General features: G+C 43.6%; 23 non-coding genes across 23 annotated transcripts; 7 read left to right on the plus strand and 16 right to left on the minus strand.

Annotated features, from left to right (window-relative positions):
* Window positions 1-211: 211 nt before the first annotated feature.
* Window positions 212-297, minus strand: TRNAY-GUA (transfer RNA tyrosine (anticodon GUA)). The gene is given in 2 exon segments: window positions 212-247; window positions 261-297. It is a non-coding gene; the product is annotated as a tRNA-Tyr (tRNA).
* A 786-nt stretch (window positions 298-1,083) lies between these two features.
* Window positions 1,084-1,155, minus strand: TRNAA-AGC (transfer RNA alanine (anticodon AGC)). Its single transcript has one exon. It is a non-coding gene; the product is annotated as a tRNA-Ala (tRNA).
* Window positions 1,156-1,829: 674 nt separating this feature from the next.
* TRNAM-CAU (transfer RNA methionine (anticodon CAU)) lies at window positions 1,830-1,902 on the plus strand. The gene has a single exon. It is a non-coding gene; the product is annotated as a tRNA-Met (tRNA).
* A 445-nt stretch (window positions 1,903-2,347) lies between these two features.
* TRNAY-GUA (transfer RNA tyrosine (anticodon GUA)) lies at window positions 2,348-2,433 on the minus strand. Its single transcript is given in 2 exon segments — window positions 2,348-2,383; window positions 2,397-2,433. It is a non-coding gene; the product is annotated as a tRNA-Tyr (tRNA).
* A 786-nt stretch (window positions 2,434-3,219) lies between these two features.
* Window positions 3,220-3,291, minus strand: TRNAA-AGC (transfer RNA alanine (anticodon AGC)). The gene has a single exon. It is a non-coding gene; the product is annotated as a tRNA-Ala (tRNA).
* A 674-nt stretch (window positions 3,292-3,965) lies between these two features.
* Window positions 3,966-4,038, plus strand: TRNAM-CAU (transfer RNA methionine (anticodon CAU)). Its single transcript has one exon. It is a non-coding gene; the product is annotated as a tRNA-Met (tRNA).
* A 442-nt stretch (window positions 4,039-4,480) lies between these two features.
* TRNAY-GUA (transfer RNA tyrosine (anticodon GUA)) lies at window positions 4,481-4,566 on the minus strand. Its single transcript is given in 2 exon segments — window positions 4,481-4,516; window positions 4,530-4,566. It is a non-coding gene; the product is annotated as a tRNA-Tyr (tRNA).
* A 786-nt stretch (window positions 4,567-5,352) lies between these two features.
* On the minus strand, window positions 5,353-5,424 carry TRNAA-AGC (transfer RNA alanine (anticodon AGC)). Its single transcript has one exon. It is a non-coding gene; the product is annotated as a tRNA-Ala (tRNA).
* Window positions 5,425-6,098: 674 nt separating this feature from the next.
* TRNAM-CAU (transfer RNA methionine (anticodon CAU)) lies at window positions 6,099-6,171 on the plus strand. Its single transcript has one exon. It is a non-coding gene; the product is annotated as a tRNA-Met (tRNA).
* Window positions 6,172-6,616: 445 nt separating this feature from the next.
* Window positions 6,617-6,702, minus strand: TRNAY-GUA (transfer RNA tyrosine (anticodon GUA)). Its single transcript is given in 2 exon segments — window positions 6,617-6,652; window positions 6,666-6,702. It is a non-coding gene; the product is annotated as a tRNA-Tyr (tRNA).
* A 786-nt stretch (window positions 6,703-7,488) lies between these two features.
* Window positions 7,489-7,560, minus strand: TRNAA-AGC (transfer RNA alanine (anticodon AGC)). Its single transcript has one exon. It is a non-coding gene; the product is annotated as a tRNA-Ala (tRNA).
* A 674-nt stretch (window positions 7,561-8,234) lies between these two features.
* Window positions 8,235-8,307, plus strand: TRNAM-CAU (transfer RNA methionine (anticodon CAU)). Its single transcript has one exon. It is a non-coding gene; the product is annotated as a tRNA-Met (tRNA).
* Window positions 8,308-8,752: 445 nt separating this feature from the next.
* TRNAY-GUA (transfer RNA tyrosine (anticodon GUA)) lies at window positions 8,753-8,838 on the minus strand. Its single transcript is given in 2 exon segments — window positions 8,753-8,788; window positions 8,802-8,838. It is a non-coding gene; the product is annotated as a tRNA-Tyr (tRNA).
* A 786-nt stretch (window positions 8,839-9,624) lies between these two features.
* TRNAA-AGC (transfer RNA alanine (anticodon AGC)) lies at window positions 9,625-9,696 on the minus strand. The gene has a single exon. It is a non-coding gene; the product is annotated as a tRNA-Ala (tRNA).
* Window positions 9,697-10,370: 674 nt separating this feature from the next.
* Window positions 10,371-10,443, plus strand: TRNAM-CAU (transfer RNA methionine (anticodon CAU)). The gene has a single exon. It is a non-coding gene; the product is annotated as a tRNA-Met (tRNA).
* Window positions 10,444-10,888: 445 nt separating this feature from the next.
* TRNAY-GUA (transfer RNA tyrosine (anticodon GUA)) lies at window positions 10,889-10,974 on the minus strand. Its single transcript is given in 2 exon segments — window positions 10,889-10,924; window positions 10,938-10,974. It is a non-coding gene; the product is annotated as a tRNA-Tyr (tRNA).
* Window positions 10,975-11,760: 786 nt separating this feature from the next.
* Window positions 11,761-11,832, minus strand: TRNAA-AGC (transfer RNA alanine (anticodon AGC)). The gene has a single exon. It is a non-coding gene; the product is annotated as a tRNA-Ala (tRNA).
* Window positions 11,833-12,506: 674 nt separating this feature from the next.
* TRNAM-CAU (transfer RNA methionine (anticodon CAU)) lies at window positions 12,507-12,579 on the plus strand. Its single transcript has one exon. It is a non-coding gene; the product is annotated as a tRNA-Met (tRNA).
* A 445-nt stretch (window positions 12,580-13,024) lies between these two features.
* TRNAY-GUA (transfer RNA tyrosine (anticodon GUA)) lies at window positions 13,025-13,110 on the minus strand. The gene is given in 2 exon segments: window positions 13,025-13,060; window positions 13,074-13,110. It is a non-coding gene; the product is annotated as a tRNA-Tyr (tRNA).
* Window positions 13,111-13,896: 786 nt separating this feature from the next.
* TRNAA-AGC (transfer RNA alanine (anticodon AGC)) lies at window positions 13,897-13,968 on the minus strand. Its single transcript has one exon. It is a non-coding gene; the product is annotated as a tRNA-Ala (tRNA).
* Window positions 13,969-14,642: 674 nt separating this feature from the next.
* TRNAM-CAU (transfer RNA methionine (anticodon CAU)) lies at window positions 14,643-14,715 on the plus strand. The gene has a single exon. It is a non-coding gene; the product is annotated as a tRNA-Met (tRNA).
* A 445-nt stretch (window positions 14,716-15,160) lies between these two features.
* On the minus strand, window positions 15,161-15,246 carry TRNAY-GUA (transfer RNA tyrosine (anticodon GUA)). The gene is given in 2 exon segments: window positions 15,161-15,196; window positions 15,210-15,246. It is a non-coding gene; the product is annotated as a tRNA-Tyr (tRNA).
* A 786-nt stretch (window positions 15,247-16,032) lies between these two features.
* TRNAA-AGC (transfer RNA alanine (anticodon AGC)) lies at window positions 16,033-16,104 on the minus strand. Its single transcript has one exon. It is a non-coding gene; the product is annotated as a tRNA-Ala (tRNA).
* Between the last annotated feature and the right edge of the window lie 42 nt (window positions 16,105-16,146).

The raw sequence follows: 16,146 nt of genomic DNA on the forward strand, positions 1-16,146 counted from the left end.
TTTGGAATGAATTCTGATCTGCAGGTCCTTGTTTATTTCTCTTCCAACATCCCTCAGAAATGACTATGTGGTCAATTTCATTGGAAAGCAGAAGAAGTCTACCCTTCTGTCCTAGCATTTATTTGGAGCTAGGGAAATGTTTCTCAATCAGAGGGGCACATAATGTTTTAACAAGAGAGAAAGCAGCTATGGAAAACAAAAAAGGGGAAACTCCTCCGAGCCGGATTTGAACCAGCGACCTAAGGATTTCTGTTTCTCCACTACAGTCCTCCGCTCTCCCAACTGAGCTATCGGAGGATTAGGCAGTACAGCTTTCCATGCTGCATTCATCTTTCTTTCAATAATGGTTGCGGCGGGAGTGGGGTGGGAGTACTGCAGTCTAATCTTGAAAATCATGAATATGACCTGCAGCTTGCTCTACAAATTGCCACTTCCTAGAGTGCATTCTCAGCTACATCTTATCACCATAAAGGGGGACTGCTTACCTACCTGAATGTGCTGTGCTGGCGTGAAGGAAAGCAGGGGACCTAGAATTAGAAATCCTACAGAAAGGAGTTTTCCTGAAAGGGCATGGGGCCGAGGAATCCACAGCCCTTTGGAAGCATTTCTGGCAAAAGGATGACAGCATGGGAACATGAAGGAAAGGACAGAAAGTTAGGAGAGTCATTACTCCGTACGGAGCATGAAGAACATGCATTTTTAATGCTTCTGTGAAAGGAACTGGAAAAGCAAAACCAGTAGATTAATGGACCATTCAGAAGGGATTAGGATGAAGAAAACATTCTGTTTTTCTTAAACCTTCTGGTAAGAGTCTCTGGTTTAGAGGAAGAATTCAAATAAATGACCAAGACAGCTGTGCCCGTTTTCTATACTAAGAATGCCAAGATAAATCACCACTTTGGTTTCTTATGGAAGCAAGATTATTTTTTTCTATAAACACGGGAAATGAGATAGCCCCATTTCAAAAGGTTTTGCAAGGCGAAGAAAGTGGGGTTCTGGCACCAGCTGCATGACATCTCACTTCCTTACTCATGATGCCAGCCTAGCTATCTGTCAAAAGGCAAGATTAGCATGGCGAAAAGCTGGAGATGCCGGGGATTGAACCCGGGGCCTCATACATGCTAAGCATGCGCTCTACCACTGAGCTACATCCCCACATCCTGTAGAGGGAGACCTTGCTCCACGCATGGAAACCTGGAATTCTATTGAATGTACATTCACCACATATGACACTGGAATGGGAAGCGTCAGGTGTGGAATTCCATATGATTTACAGCTGGATTTTCTAGCACCGTTTTTTATGGAATAAGGTTGACTCTAGAATGAATAATTCCCCACACACAACAGCTAGATGCAATCGAAAAAAGCCAGAGTATTCAAGGCAACTGGTTCAGGATACATCAAAGAAGGATATGGTTGAGTGCTGTTTCCACATCTTGTGAGATGACTTAAGGTACCCCTGCTCTTTTTGCAGGACACACAGCTATGTTACATTAGCATGTACAGTGTTGAGATCTAGATGCATCTACGGCTAGGGGCGGCATGTTAATTCTGGGTTTTAGTCCATTTCATTCTCAGTTATGTGGAGGAAAAAATGGCACGATCTTTCTTAGAGAGGTGAATGGTATGCCCTGATTTCTTTTGCATGGCTAAATGTATGGGGTGTGGGTTTAAGCACTGGGAAAGAGCAGTCTTCTGACCATTATAACTGCAGACGATTTTAATCCAGCGAGGCAACTGAAGTGTATTGATATTCCAACATGAGAACAGCATTTTTGCTACCTTCCCTCTTCATGGTGTGTAGACGCATTTGTTAGCGGTTTCAAGCAGCCTTCTTAGCGCAGTAGGCAGCGCGTCAGTCTCATAATCTGAAGGTCCTGAGTTCGATCCTCAGAGAGGGCATTGCAGTGTTTCTTTTGTCAAGAGAAACATCTCAGATTTTCTCCAAATCTGTAAACTATTCCTCCACATTGCATCTTGCTCAGTTTTAAGGAGTTGGTGTCTTTGTAGATTCCCTCTTTCATATCCATGGCCACTCATTGTAGGTGAGTTTTAGCTGGTTCGGCTGCCGAAACATCTACCTTGGTACAATGAAACTGGAAGTCTTCCAAGTGCCTTCATATATTTAGTCAAGGCTTTGGAATGAATTCTGATCTGCAGGTCCTTGTTTATTTCTCTTCCAACATCCCTCAGAAATGACTATGTGGTCAATTTCATTGGAAAGCAGAAGAAGTCTACCCTTCTGTCCTAGCATTTATTTGGAGCTAGGGAAATGTTTCTCAATCAGAGGGGCACATAATGTTTTAACAAGAGAGAAAGCAGCTATGGAAAACAAAAAAGGGGAAACTCCTCCGAGCCGGATTTGAACCAGCGACCTAAGGATTTCTGTTTCTCCACTACAGTCCTCCGCTCTCCCAACTGAGCTATCGGAGGATTAGGCAGTACAGCTTTCCATGCTGCATTCATCTTTCTTTCAATAATGGTTGCGGCGGGAGTGGGGTGGGAGTACTGCAGTCTAATCTTGAAAATCATGAATATGACCTGCAGCTTGCTCTACAAATTGCCACTTCCTAGAGTGCATTCTCAGCTACATCTTATCACCATAAAGGGGGACTGCTTACCTACCTGAATGTGCTGTGCTGGCGTGAAGGAAAGCAGGGGACCTAGAATTAGAAATCCTACAGAAAGGAGTTTTCCTGAAAGGGCATGGGGCCGAGGAATCCACAGCCCTTTGGAAGCATTTCTGGCAAAAGGATGACAGCATGGGAACATGAAGGAAAGGACAGAAAGTTAGGAGAGTCATTACTCCGTACGGAGCATGAAGAACATGCATTTTTAATGCGTCTGTGAAAGGAACTGGAAAAGCAAAACCAGTAGATTAATGGACCATTCAGAAGGGATTAGGATGAAGAAAACATTCTGTTTTTCTTAAACCTTCTGGTAAGAGTCTCTGGTTTAGAGGAAGAATTCAAATAAATGACCAAGACAGCTGTGCCCGTTTTCTATACTAAGAATGCCAAGATAAATCACCACTTTGGTTTCTTATGGAAGCAAGATTATTTTTTTCTATAAACACGGGAAATGAGATAGCCCCATTTCAAAAGGTTTTGCAAGGCGAAGAAAGTGGGGTTCTGGCACCAGCTGCATGACATCTCACTTCCTTACTCATGATGCCAGCCTAGCTATCTGTCAAAAGGCAAGATTAGCATGGCGAAAAGCTGGAGATGCCGGGGATTGAACCCGGGGCCTCATACATGCTAAGCATGCGCTCTACCACTGAGCTACATCCCCACATCCTGTAGAGGGAGACCTTGCTCCACGCATGGAAACCTGGAATTCTATTGAATGTACATTCACCACATATGACACTGGAATGGGAAGCGTCAGGTGTGGAATTCCATATGATTTACAGCTGGATTTTCTAGCACCGTTTTTTATGGAATAAGGTTGACTCTAGAATGAATAATTCCCCACACACAACAGCTAGATGCAATCGAAAAAAGCCAGAGTATTCAAGGCAACTGGTTCAGGATACATCAAAGAAGGATATGGTTGAGTGCTGTTTCCACATCTTGTGAGATGACTTAAGGTACCCCTGCTCTTTTTGCAGGACACACAGCTATGTTACATTAGCATGTACAGTGTTGAGATCTAGATGCATCTACGGCTAGGGGCGGCATGTTAATTCTGGGTTTTAGTCCATTTCATTCTCAGTTATGTGGAGGAAAAAATGGCACGATCTTTCTTAGAGAGGTGAATGGTATGCCCTGATTTCTTTTGCATGGCTAAATGTATGGGGTGTGGGTTTAAGCACTGGGAAAGAGCAGTCTTCTGACCATTATAACTGCAGACGATTTTAATCCAGCGAGGCAACCGAAGTGTATTGATATTCCAACATGAGAACAGCATTTTTGCTACCTTCCCTCTTCATGGTTTGTAGACGCATTTGTTAGCGGTTTCAAGCAGCCTTCTTAGCGCAGTAGGCAGCGCGTCAGTCTCATAATCTGAAGGTCCTGAGTTCGATCCTCAGAGAGGGCATTGCAGTGTTTCTTTTGTCAAGAGAAACATCTCAGATTTTCTCCAAATCTGTAAACTATTCCTCCACATTGCATCTTGCTCAGTTTTAAGGAGTTGGTGTCTTTGTAGATTCCCTCTTTCATATCCATGGCCACTCATTGTAGGTGAGTTTTAGCTGGTTCGGCTGCCGAAACATCTACCTTGGTACAATGAAACTGGAAGTCTTCCAAGTGCCTTCATATATTTAGTCAAGGCTTTGGAATGAATTCTGATCTGCAGGTCCTTGTTTATTTCTCTTCCAACATCCCTCAGAAATGACTATGTGGTCAATTTCATTGGAAAGCAGAAGTCTACCCTTCTGTCCTAGCATTTATTTGGAGCTAGGGAAATGTTTCTCAATCAGAGGGGCACATAATGTTTTAACAAGAGAGAAAGCAGCTATGGAAAACAAAAAAGGGGAAACTCCTCCGAGCCGGATTTGAACCAGCGACCTAAGGATTTCTGTTTCTCCACTACAGTCCTCCGCTCTCCCAACTGAGCTATCGGAGGATTAGGCAGTACAGCTTTCCATGCTGCATTCATCTTTCTTTCAATAATGGTTGCGGCGGGAGTGGGGTGGGAGTACTGCAGTCTAATCTTGAAAATCATGAATATGACCTGCAGCTTGCTCTACAAATTGCCACTTCCTAGAGTGCATTCTCAGCTACATCTTATCACCATAAAGGGGGACTGCTTACCTACCTGAATGTGCTGTGCTGGCGTGAAGGAAAGCAGGGGACCTAGAATTAGAAATCCTACAGAAAGGAGTTTTCCTGAAAGGGCATGGGGCCGAGGAATCCACAGCCCTTTGGAAGCATTTCTGGCAAAAGGATGACAGCATGGGAACATGAAGGAAAGGACAGAAAGTTAGGAGAGTCATTACTCCGTATGGAGCATGAAGAACATGCATTTTTAATGCTTCTGTGAAAGGAACTGGAAAAGCAAAACCAGTAGATTAATGGACCATTCAGAAGGGATTAGGATGAAGAAAACATTCTGTTTTTCTTAAACCTTCTGGTAAGAGTCTCTGGTTTAGAGGAAGAATTCAAATAAATGACCAAGACAGCTGTGCCCGTTTTCTATACTAAGAATGCCAAGATAAATCACCACTTTGGTTTCTTATGGAAGCAAGATTATTTTTTTCTATAAACACGGGAAATGAGATAGCCCCATTTCAAAAGGTTTTGCAAGGCGAAGAAAGTGGGGTTCTGGCACCAGCTGCATGACATCTCACTTCCTTACTCATGATGCCAGCCTAGCTATCTGTCAAAAGGCAAGATTAGCATGGCGAAAAGCTGGAGATGCCGGGGATTGAACCCGGGGCCTCATACATGCTAAGCATGCGCTCTACCACTGAGCTACATCCCCACATCCTGTAGAGGGAGACCTTGCTCCACGCATGGAAACCTGGAATTCTATTGAATGTACATTCACCACATATGACACTGGAATGGGAAGCGTCAGGTGTGGAATTCCATATGATTTACAGCTGGATTTTCTAGCACCGTTTTTTATGGAATAAGGTTGACTCTAGAATGAATAATTCCCCACACACAACAGCTAGATGCAATCGAAAAAAGCCAGAGTATTCAAGGCAACTGGTTCAGGATACATCAAAGAAGGATATGGTTGAGTGCTGTTTCCACATCTTGTGAGATGACTTAAGGTACCCCTTCTCTTTTTGCAGGACACACAGCTATGTTACATTAGCATGTACAGTGTTGAGATCTAGATGCATCTACGGCTAGGGGCGGCATGTTAATTCTGGGTTTTAGTCCATTTCATTCTCAGTTATGTGGAGGAAAAAATGGCACGATCTTTCTTAGAGAGGTGAATGGTATGCCCTGATTTCTTTTGCATGGCTAAATGTATGGGGTGTGGGTTTAAGCACTGGGAAAGAGCAGTCTTCTGACCATTATAACTGCAGACGATTTTAATCCAGCGAGGCAACCGAAGTGTATTGATATTCTAACATGAGAACAGCATTTTTGCTACCTTCCCTCTTCATGGTGTGTAGACGCATTTGTTAGCGGTTTCAAGCAGCCTTCTTAGCGCAGTAGGCAGCGCGTCAGTCTCATAATCTGAAGGTCCTGAGTTCGATCCTCAGAGAGGGCATTGCAGTGTTTCTTTTGTCAAGAGAAACATCTCAGATTTTCTCCAAATCTGTAAACTATTCCTCCACATTGCATCTTGCTCAGTTTTAAGGAGTTGGTGTCTTTGTAGATTCCCTCTTTCATATCCATGGCCACTCATTGTAGGTGAGTTTTAGCTGGTTCGGCTGCCGAAACATCTACCTTGGTACAATGAAACTGGAAGTCTTCCAAGTGCCTTCATATATTTAGTCAAGGCTTTGGAATGAATTCTGATCTGCAGGTCCTTGTTTATTTCTCTTCCAACATCCCTCAGAAATGACTATGTGGTCAATTTCATTGGAAAGCAGAAGAAGTCTACCCTTCTGTCCTAGCATTTATTTGGAGCTAGGGAAATGTTTCTCAATCAGAGGGGCACATAATGTTTTAACAAGAGAGAAAGCAGCTATGGAAAACAAAAAAGGGGAAACTCCTCCGAGCCGGATTTGAACCAGCGACCTAAGGATTTCTGTTTCTCCACTACAGTCCTCCGCTCTCCCAACTGAGCTATCGGAGGATTAGGCAGTACAGCTTTCCATGCTGCATTCATCTTTCTTTCAATAATGGTTGCGGCGGGAGTGGGGTGGGAGTACTGCAGTCTAATCTTGAAAATCATGAATATGACCTGCAGCTTGCTCTACAAATTGCCACTTCCTAGAGTGCATTCTCAGCTACATCTTATCACCATAAAGGGGGACTGCTTACCTACCTGAATGTGCTGTGCTGGCGTGAAGGAAAGCAGGGGACCTAGAATTAGAAATCCTACAGAAAGGAGTTTTCCTGAAAGGGCATGGGGCCGAGGAATCCACAGCCCTTTGGAAGCATTTCTGGCAAAAGGATGACAGCATGGGAACATGAAGGAAAGGACAGAAAGTTAGGAGAGTCATTACTCCGTACGGAGCATGAAGAACATGCATTTTTAATGCTTCTGTGAAAGGAACTGGAAAAGCAAAACCAGTAGATTAATGGACCATTCAGAAGGGATTAGGATGAAGAAAACATTCTGTTTTTCTTAAACCTTCTGGTAAGAGTCTCTGGTTTAGAGGAAGAATTCAAATAAATGACCAAGACAGCTGTGCCCGTTTTCTATACTAAGAATGCCAAGATAAATCACCACTTTGGTTTCTTATGGAAGCAAGATTATTTTTTTCTATAAACACGGGAAATGAGATAGCCCCATTTCAAAAGGTTTTGCAAGGCGAAGAAAGTGGGGTTCTGGCACCAGCTGCATGACATCTCACTTCCTTACTCATGATGCCAGCCTAGCTATCTGTCAAAAGGCAAGATTAGCATGGCGAAAAGCTGGAGATGCCGGGGATTGAACCCGGGGCCTCATACATGCTAAGCATGCGCTCTACCACTGAGCTACATCCCCACATCCTGTAGAGGGAGACCTTGCTCCACGCATGGAAACCTGGAATTCTATTGAATGTACATTCACCACATATGACACTGGAATGGGAAGCGTCAGGTGTGGAATTCCATATGATTTACAGCTGGATTTTCTAGCACCGTTTTTTATGGAATAAGGTTGACTCTAGAATGAATAATTCCCCACACACAACAGCTAGATGCAATCGAAAAAAGCCAGAGTATTCAAGGCAACTGGTTCAGGATACATCAAAGAAGGATATGGTTGAGTGCTGTTTCCACATCTTGTGAGATGACTTAAGGTACCCCTGCTCTTTTTGCAGGACACACAGCTATGTTACATTAGCATGTACAGTGTTGAGATCTAGATGCATCTACGGCTAGGGGCGGCATGTTAATTCTGGGTTTTAGTCCATTTCATTCTCAGTTATGTGGAGGAAAAAATGGCACGATCTTTCTTAGAGAGGTGAATGGTATGCCCTGATTTCTTTTGCATGGCTAAATGTATGGGGTGTGGGTTTAAGCACTGGGAAAGAGCAGTCTTCTGACCATTATAACTGCAGACGATTTTAATCCAGCGAGGCAACTGAAGTGTATTGATATTCCAACATGAGAACAGCATTTTTGCTACCTTCCCTCTTCATGGTGTGTAGACGCATTTGTTAGCGGTTTCAAGCAGCCTTCTTAGCGCAGTAGGCAGCGCGTCAGTCTCATAATCTGAAGGTCCTGAGTTCGATCCTCAGAGAGGGCATTGCAGTGTTTCTTTTGTCAAGAGAAACATCTCAGATTTTCTCCAAATCTGTAAACTATTCCTCCACATTGCATCTTGCTCAGTTTTAAGGAGTTGGTGTCTTTGTAGATTCCCTCTTTCATATCCATGGCCACTCATTGTAGGTGAGTTTTAGCTGGTTCGGCTGCCGAAACATCTACCTTGGTACAATGAAACTGGAAGTCTTCCAAGTGCCTTCATATATTTAGTCAAGGCTTTGGAATGAATTCTGATCTGCAGGTCCTTGTTTATTTCTCTTCCAACATCCCTCAGAAATGACTATGTGGTCAATTTCATTGGAAAGCAGAAGAAGTCTACCCTTCTGTCCTAGCATTTATTTGGAGCTAGGGAAATGTTTCTCAATCAGAGGGGCACATAATGTTTTAACAAGAGAGAAAGCAGCTATGGAAAACAAAAAAGGGGAAACTCCTCCGAGCCGGATTTGAACCAGCGACCTAAGGATTTCTGTTTCTCCACTACAGTCCTCCGCTCTCCCAACTGAGCTATCGGAGGATTAGGCAGTACAGCTTTCCATGCTGCATTCATCTTTCTTTCAATAATGGTTGCGGCGGGAGTGGGGTGGGAGTACTGCAGTCTAATCTTGAAAATCATGAATATGACCTGCAGCTTGCTCTACAAATTGCCACTTCCTAGAGTGCATTCTCAGCTACATCTTATCACCATAAAGGGGGACTGCTTACCTACCTGAATGTGCTGTGCTGGCGTGAAGGAAAGCAGGGGACCTAGAATTAGAAATCCTACAGAAAGGAGTTTTCCTGAAAGGGCATGGGGCCGAGGAATCCACAGCCCTTTGGAAGCATTTCTGGCAAAAGGATGACAGCATGGGAACATGAAGGAAAGGACAGAAAGTTAGGAGAGTCATTACTCCGTACGGAGCATGAAGAACATGCATTTTTAATGCGTCTGTGAAAGGAACTGGAAAAGCAAAACCAGTAGATTAATGGACCATTCAGAAGGGATTAGGATGAAGAAAACATTCTGTTTTTCTTAAACCTTCTGGTAAGAGTCTCTGGTTTAGAGGAAGAATTCAAATAAATGACCAAGACAGCTGTGCCCGTTTTCTATACTAAGAATGCCAAGATAAATCACCACTTTGGTTTCTTATGGAAGCAAGATTATTTTTTTCTATAAACACGGGAAATGAGATAGCCCCATTTCAAAAGGTTTTGCAAGGCGAAGAAAGTGGGGTTCTGGCACCAGCTGCATGACATCTCACTTCCTTACTCATGATGCCAGCCTAGCTATCTGTCAAAAGGCAAGATTAGCATGGCGAAAAGCTGGAGATGCCGGGGATTGAACCCGGGGCCTCATACATGCTAAGCATGCGCTCTACCACTGAGCTACATCCCCACATCCTGTAGAGGGAGACCTTGCTCCACGCATGGAAACCAGGAATTCTATTGAATGTACATTCACCACATATGACACTGGAATGGGAAGCGTCAGGTGTGGAATTCCATATGATTTACAGCTGGATTTTCTAGCACCGTTTTTTATGGAATAAGGTTGACTCTAGAATGAATAATTCCCCACACACAACAGCTAGATGCAATCGAAAAAAGCCAGAGTATTCAAGGCAACTGGTTCAGGATACATCAAAGAAGGATATGGTTGAGTGCTGTTTCCACATCTTGTGAGATGACTTAAGGTACCCCTGCTCTTTTTGCAGGACACACAGCTATGTTACATTAGCATGTACAGTGTTGAGATCTAGATGCATCTACGGCTAGGGGCGGCATGTTAATTCTGGGTTTTAGTCCATTTCATTCTCAGTTATGTGGAGGAAAAAATGGCACGATCTTTCTTAGAGAGGTGAATGGTATGCCCTGATTTCTTTTGCATGGCTAAATGTATGGGGTGTGGGTTTAAGCACTGGGAAAGAGCAGTCTTCTGACCATTATAACTGCAGACGATTTTAATCCAGCGAGGCAACTGAAGTGTATTGATATTCCAACATGAGAACAGCATTTTTGCTACCTTCCCTCTTCATGGTGTGTAGACGCATTTGTTAGCGGTTTCAAGCAGCCTTCTTAGCGCAGTAGGCAGCGCGTCAGTCTCATAATCTGAAGGTCCTGAGTTCGATCCTCAGAGAGGGCATTGCAGTGTTTCTTTTGTCAAGAGAAACATCTCAGATTTTCTCCAAATCTGTAAACTATTCCTCCACATTGCATCTTGCTCAGTTTTAAGGAGTTGGTGTCTTTGTAGATTCCCTCTTTCATATCCATGGCCACTCATTGTAGGTGAGTTTTAGCTGGTTCGGCTGCCGAAACATCTACCTTGGTACAATGAAACTGGAAGTCTTCCAAGTGCCTTCATATATTTAGTCAAGGCTTTGGAATGAATTCTGATCTGCAGGTCCTTGTTTATTTCTCTTCCAACATCCCTCAGAAATGACTATGTGGTCAATTTCATTGGAAAGCAGAAGAAGTCTACCCTTCTGTCCTAGCATTTATTTGGAGCTAGGGAAATGTTTCTCAATCAGAGGGGCACATAATGTTTTAACAAGAGAGAAAGCAGCTATGGAAAACAAAAAAGGGGAAACTCCTCCGAGCCGGATTTGAACCAGCGACCTAAGGATTTCTGTTTCTCCACTACAGTCCTCCGCTCTCCCAACTGAGCTATCGGAGGATTAGGCAGTACAGCTTTCCATGCTGCATTCATCTTTCTTTCAATAATGGTTGCGGCGGGAGTGGGGTGGGAGTACTGCAGTCTAATCTTGAAAATCATGAATATGACCTGCAGCTTGCTCTACAAATTGCCACTTCCTAGAGTGCATTCTCAGCTACATCTTATCACCATAAAGGGGGACTGCTTACCTACCTGAATGTGCTGTGCTGGCGTGAAGGAAAGCAGGGGACCTAGAATTAGAAATCCTACAGAAAGGAGTTTTCCTGAAAGGGCATGGGGCCGAGGAATCCACAGCCCTTTGGAAGCATTTCTGGCAAAAGGATGACAGCATGGGAACATGAAGGAAAGGACAGAAAGTTAGGAGAGTCATTACTCCGTACGGAGCATGAAGAACATGCATTTTTAATGCGTCTGTGAAAGGAACTGGAAAAGCAAAACCAGTAGATTAATGGACCATTCAGAAGGGATTAGGATGAAGAAAACATTCTGTTTTTCTTAAACCTTCTGGTAAGAGTCTCTGGTTTAGAGGAAGAATTCAAATAAATGACCAAGACAGCTGTGCCCGTTTTCTATACTAAGAATGCCAAGATAAATCACCACTTTGGTTTCTTATGGAAGCAAGATTATTTTTTTCTATAAACACGGGAAATGAGATAGCCCCATTTCAAAAGGTTTTGCAAGGCGAAGAAAGTGGGGTTCTGGCACCAGCTGCATGACATCTCACTTCCTTACTCATGATGCCAGCCTAGCTATCTGTCAAAAGGCAAGATTAGCATGGCGAAAAGCTGGAGATGCCGGGGATTGAACCCGGGGCCTCATACATGCTAAGCATGCGCTCTACCACTGAGCTACATCCCCACATCCTGTAGAGGGAGACCTTGCTCCACGCATGGAAACCAGGAATTCTATTGAATGTACATTCACCACATATGACACTGGAATGGGAAGCGTCAGGTGTGGAATTCCATATGATTTACAGCTGGATTTTCTAGCACCGTTTTTTATGGAATAAGGTTGACTCTAGAATGAATAATTCCCCACACACAACAGCTAGATGCAATCGAAAAAAGCCAGAGTATTCAAGGCAACTGGTTCAGGATACATCAAAGAAGGATATGGTTGAGTGCTGTTTCCACATCTTGTGAGATGACTTAAGGTACCCCTGCTCTTTTTGCAGGACACACAGCTATGTTACATTAGCATGTACAGTGTTGAGATCTAGATGCATCTACGGCTAGGGGCGGCATGTTAATTCTGGGTTTTAGTCCATTTCATTCTCAGTTATGTGGAGGAAAAAATGGCACGATCTTTCTTAGAGAGGTGAATGGTATGCCCTGATTTCTTTTGCATGGCTAAATGTATGGGGTGTGGGTTTAAGCACTGGGAAAGAGCAGTCTTCTGACCATTATAACTGCAGACGATTTTAATCCAGCGAGGCAACTGAAGTGTATTGATATTCCAACATGAGAACAGCATTTTTGCTACCTTCCCTCTTCATGGTGTGTAGACGCATTTGTTAGCGGTTTCAAGCAGCCTTCTTAGCGCAGTAGGCAGCGCGTCAGTCTCATAATCTGAAGGTCCTGAGTTCGATCCTCAGAGAGGGCATTGCAGTGTTTCTTTTGTCAAGAGAAACATCTCAGATTTTCTCCAAATCTGTAAACTATTCCTCCACATTGCATCTTGCTCAGTTTTAAGGAGTTGGTGTCTTTGTAGATTCCCTCTTTCATATCCATGGCCACTCATTGTAGGTGAGTTTTAGCTGGTTCGGCTGCCGAAACATCTACCTTGGTACAATGAAACTGGAAGTCTTCCAAGTGCCTTCATATATTTAGTCAAGGCTTTGGAATGAATTCTGATCTGCAGGTCCTTGTTTATTTCTCTTCCAACATCCCTCAGAAATGACTATGTGGTCAATTTCATTGGAAAGCAGAAGAAGTCTACCCTTCTGTCCTAGCATTTATTTGGAGCTAGGGAAATGTTTCTCAATCAGAGGGGCACATAATGTTTTAACAAGAGAGAAAGCAGCTATGGAAAACAAAAAAGGGGAAACTCCTCCGAGCCGGATTTGAACCAGCGACCTAAGGATTTCTGTTTCTCCACTACAGTCCTCCGCTCTCCCAACTGAGCTATCGGAGGATTAGGCAGTACAGCTTTCCATGCTGCATTCATCTTTCTTTCAATAATGGTTGCGGCGGGAGTGGGGTGGGAGTACTGCAGTCTAATCTTGAAAATCATGAATATGACCTGCAGCTTGCTCTACAAATTGCCACTTCCTAGAGTGCATTCTCAGCTACATCTTATCACCATAAAGGGGGACTGCTTACCTACCTGAATGTGCTGTGCTGGCGTGAAGGAAAGCAGGGGACCTAGAATTAGAAATCCTACAGAAAGGAGTTTTCCTGAAAGGGCATGGGGCCGAGGAATCCACAGCCCTTTGGAAGCATTTCTGGCAAAAGGATGACAGCATGGGAACATGAAGGAAAGGACAGAAAGTTAGGAGAGTCATTACTCCGTACGGAGCATGAAGAACATGCATTTTTAATGCTTCTGTGAAAGGAACTGGAAAAGCAAAACCAGTAGATTAATGGACCATTCAGAAGGGATTAGGATGAAGAAAACATTCTGTTTTTCTTAAACCTTCTGGTAAGAGTCTCTGGTTTAGAGGAAGAATTCAAATAAATGACCAAGACAGCTGTGCCCGTTTTCTATACTAAGAATGGCAAGATAAATCACCACTTTGGTTTCTTATGGAAGCAAGATTATTTTTTTCTATAAACACGGGAAATGAGATAGCCCCATTTCAAAAGGTTTTGCAAGGCGAAGAAAGTGGGGTTCTGGCACCAGCTGCATGACATCTCACTTCCTTACTCATGATGCCAGCCTAGCTATCTGTCAAAAGGCAAGATTAGCATGGCGAAAAGCTGGAGATGCCGGGGATTGAACCCGGGGCCTCATACATGCTAAGCATGCGCTCTACCACTGAGCTACATCCCCACATCCTGTAGAGGGAGACCTTGCTCCACGCATGGAAACCTGGAATTCTATTGAATGTACATTCACCACATATGACACTGGAATGGGAAGCGTCAGGTGTGGAATTCCATATGATTTACAGCTGGATTTTCTAGCACCGTTTTTTATGGAATAAGGTTGACTCTAGAATGAATAATTCCCCACACACAACAGCTAGATGCAATCGAAAAAAGCCAGAGTATTCAAGGCAACTGGTTCAGGATACATCAAAGAAGGATATGGTTGAGTGCTGTTTCCACATCTTGTGAGATGACTTAAGGTACCCCTTCTCTTTTTGCAGGACACACAGCTATGTTACATTAGCATGTACAGTGTTGAGATCTAGATGCATCTACGGCTAGGGGCGGCATGTTAATTCTGGGTTTTAGTCCATTTCATTCTCAGTTATGTGGAGGAAAAAATGGCACGATCTTTCTTAGAGAGGTGAATGGTATGCCCTGATTTCTTTTGCATGGCTAAATGTATGGGGTGTGGGTTTAAGCACTGGGAAAGAGCAGTCTTCTGACCATTATAACTGCAGACGATTTTAATCCAGCGAGGCAACCGAAGTGTATTGATATTCTAACATGAGAACAGCATTTTTGCTACCTTCCCTCTTCATGGTGTGTAGACGCATTTGTTAGCGGTTTCAAGCAGCCTTCTTAGCGCAGTAGGCAGCGCGTCAGTCTCATAATCTGAAGGTCCTGAGTTCGATCCTCAGAGAGGGCATTGCAGTGTTTCTTTTGTCAAGAGAAACATCTCAGATTTTCTCCAAATCTGTAAACTATTCCTCCACATTGCATCTTGCTCAGTTTTAAGGAGTTGGTGTCTTTGTAGATTCCCTCTTTCATATCCATGGCCACTCATTGTAGGTGAGTTTTAGCTGGTTCGGCTGCCGAAACATCTACCTTGGTACAATGAAACTGGAAGTCTTCCAAGTGCCTTCATATATTTAGTCAAGGCTTTGGAATGAATTCTGATCTGCAGGTCCTTGTTTATTTCTCTTCCAACATCCCTCAGAAATGACTATGTGGTCAATTTCATTGGAAAGCAGAAGAAGTCTACCCTTCTGTCCTAGCATTTATTTGGAGCTAGGGAAATGTTTCTCAATCAGAGGGGCACATAATGTTTTAACAAGAGAGAAAGCAGCTATGGAAAACAAAAAAGGGGAAACTCCTCCGAGCCGGATTTGAACCAGCGACCTAAGGATTTCTGTTTCTCCACTACAGTCCTCCGCTCTCCCAACTGAGCTATCGGAGGATTAGGCAGTGCAGCTTTCCATGCTGCATTCATCTTTCTTTCAATAATGGTTGCGGCGGGAGTGGGGTGGGAGTACTGCAGTCTAATCTTGAAAATCATGAATATGACCTGCAGCTTGCTCTACAAATTGCCACTTCCTAGAGTGCATTCTCAGCTACATCTTATCACCATAAAGGGGGACTGCTTACCTACCTGAATGTGCTGTGCTGGCGTGAAGGAAAGCAGGGGACCTAGAATTAGAAATCCTACAGAAAGGAGTTTTCCTGAAAGGGCATGGGGCCGAGGAATCCACAGCCCTTTGGAAGCATTTCTGGCAAAAGGATGACAGCATGGGAACATGAAGGAAAGGACAGAAAGTTAGGAGAGTCATTACTCCGTACGGAGCATGAAGAACATGCATTTTTAATGCTTCTGTGAAAGGAACTGGAAAAGCAAACCCAGTAGATTAATGGACCATTCAGAAGGGATTAGGATGAAGAAAACATTCTGTTTTTCTTAAACCTTCTGGTAAGAGTCTCTGGTTTAGAGGAAGAATTCAAATAAATGACCAAGACAGCTGTGCCCGTTTTCTATACTAAGAATGCCAAGATAAATCACCACTTTGGTTTCTTATGGAAGCAAGATTATTTTTTTCTATAAACACGGGAAATGAGATAGCCCCATTTCAAAAGGTTTTGCAAGGCGAAGAAAGTGGGGTTCTGGCACCAGCTGCATGACATCTCACTTCCTTACTCATGATGCCAGCCTAGCTATCTGTCAAAAGGCAAGATTAGCATGGCGAAAAGCTGGAGATGCCGGGGATTGAACCCGGGGCCTCATACATGCTAAGCATGCGCTCTACCACTGAGCTACATCCCCACATCCTGTAGAGGGAGACCTTGCTCCACGCATGGAAACCTG

The sequence above is a fragment of the Pleurodeles waltl genome, unplaced genomic scaffold, assembly GCF_031143425.1.
Source record: "Pleurodeles waltl isolate 20211129_DDA unplaced genomic scaffold, aPleWal1.hap1.20221129 scaffold_107, whole genome shotgun sequence".
Classification (NCBI taxonomy): domain Eukaryota; kingdom Metazoa; phylum Chordata; class Amphibia; order Caudata; family Salamandridae; genus Pleurodeles; species Pleurodeles waltl.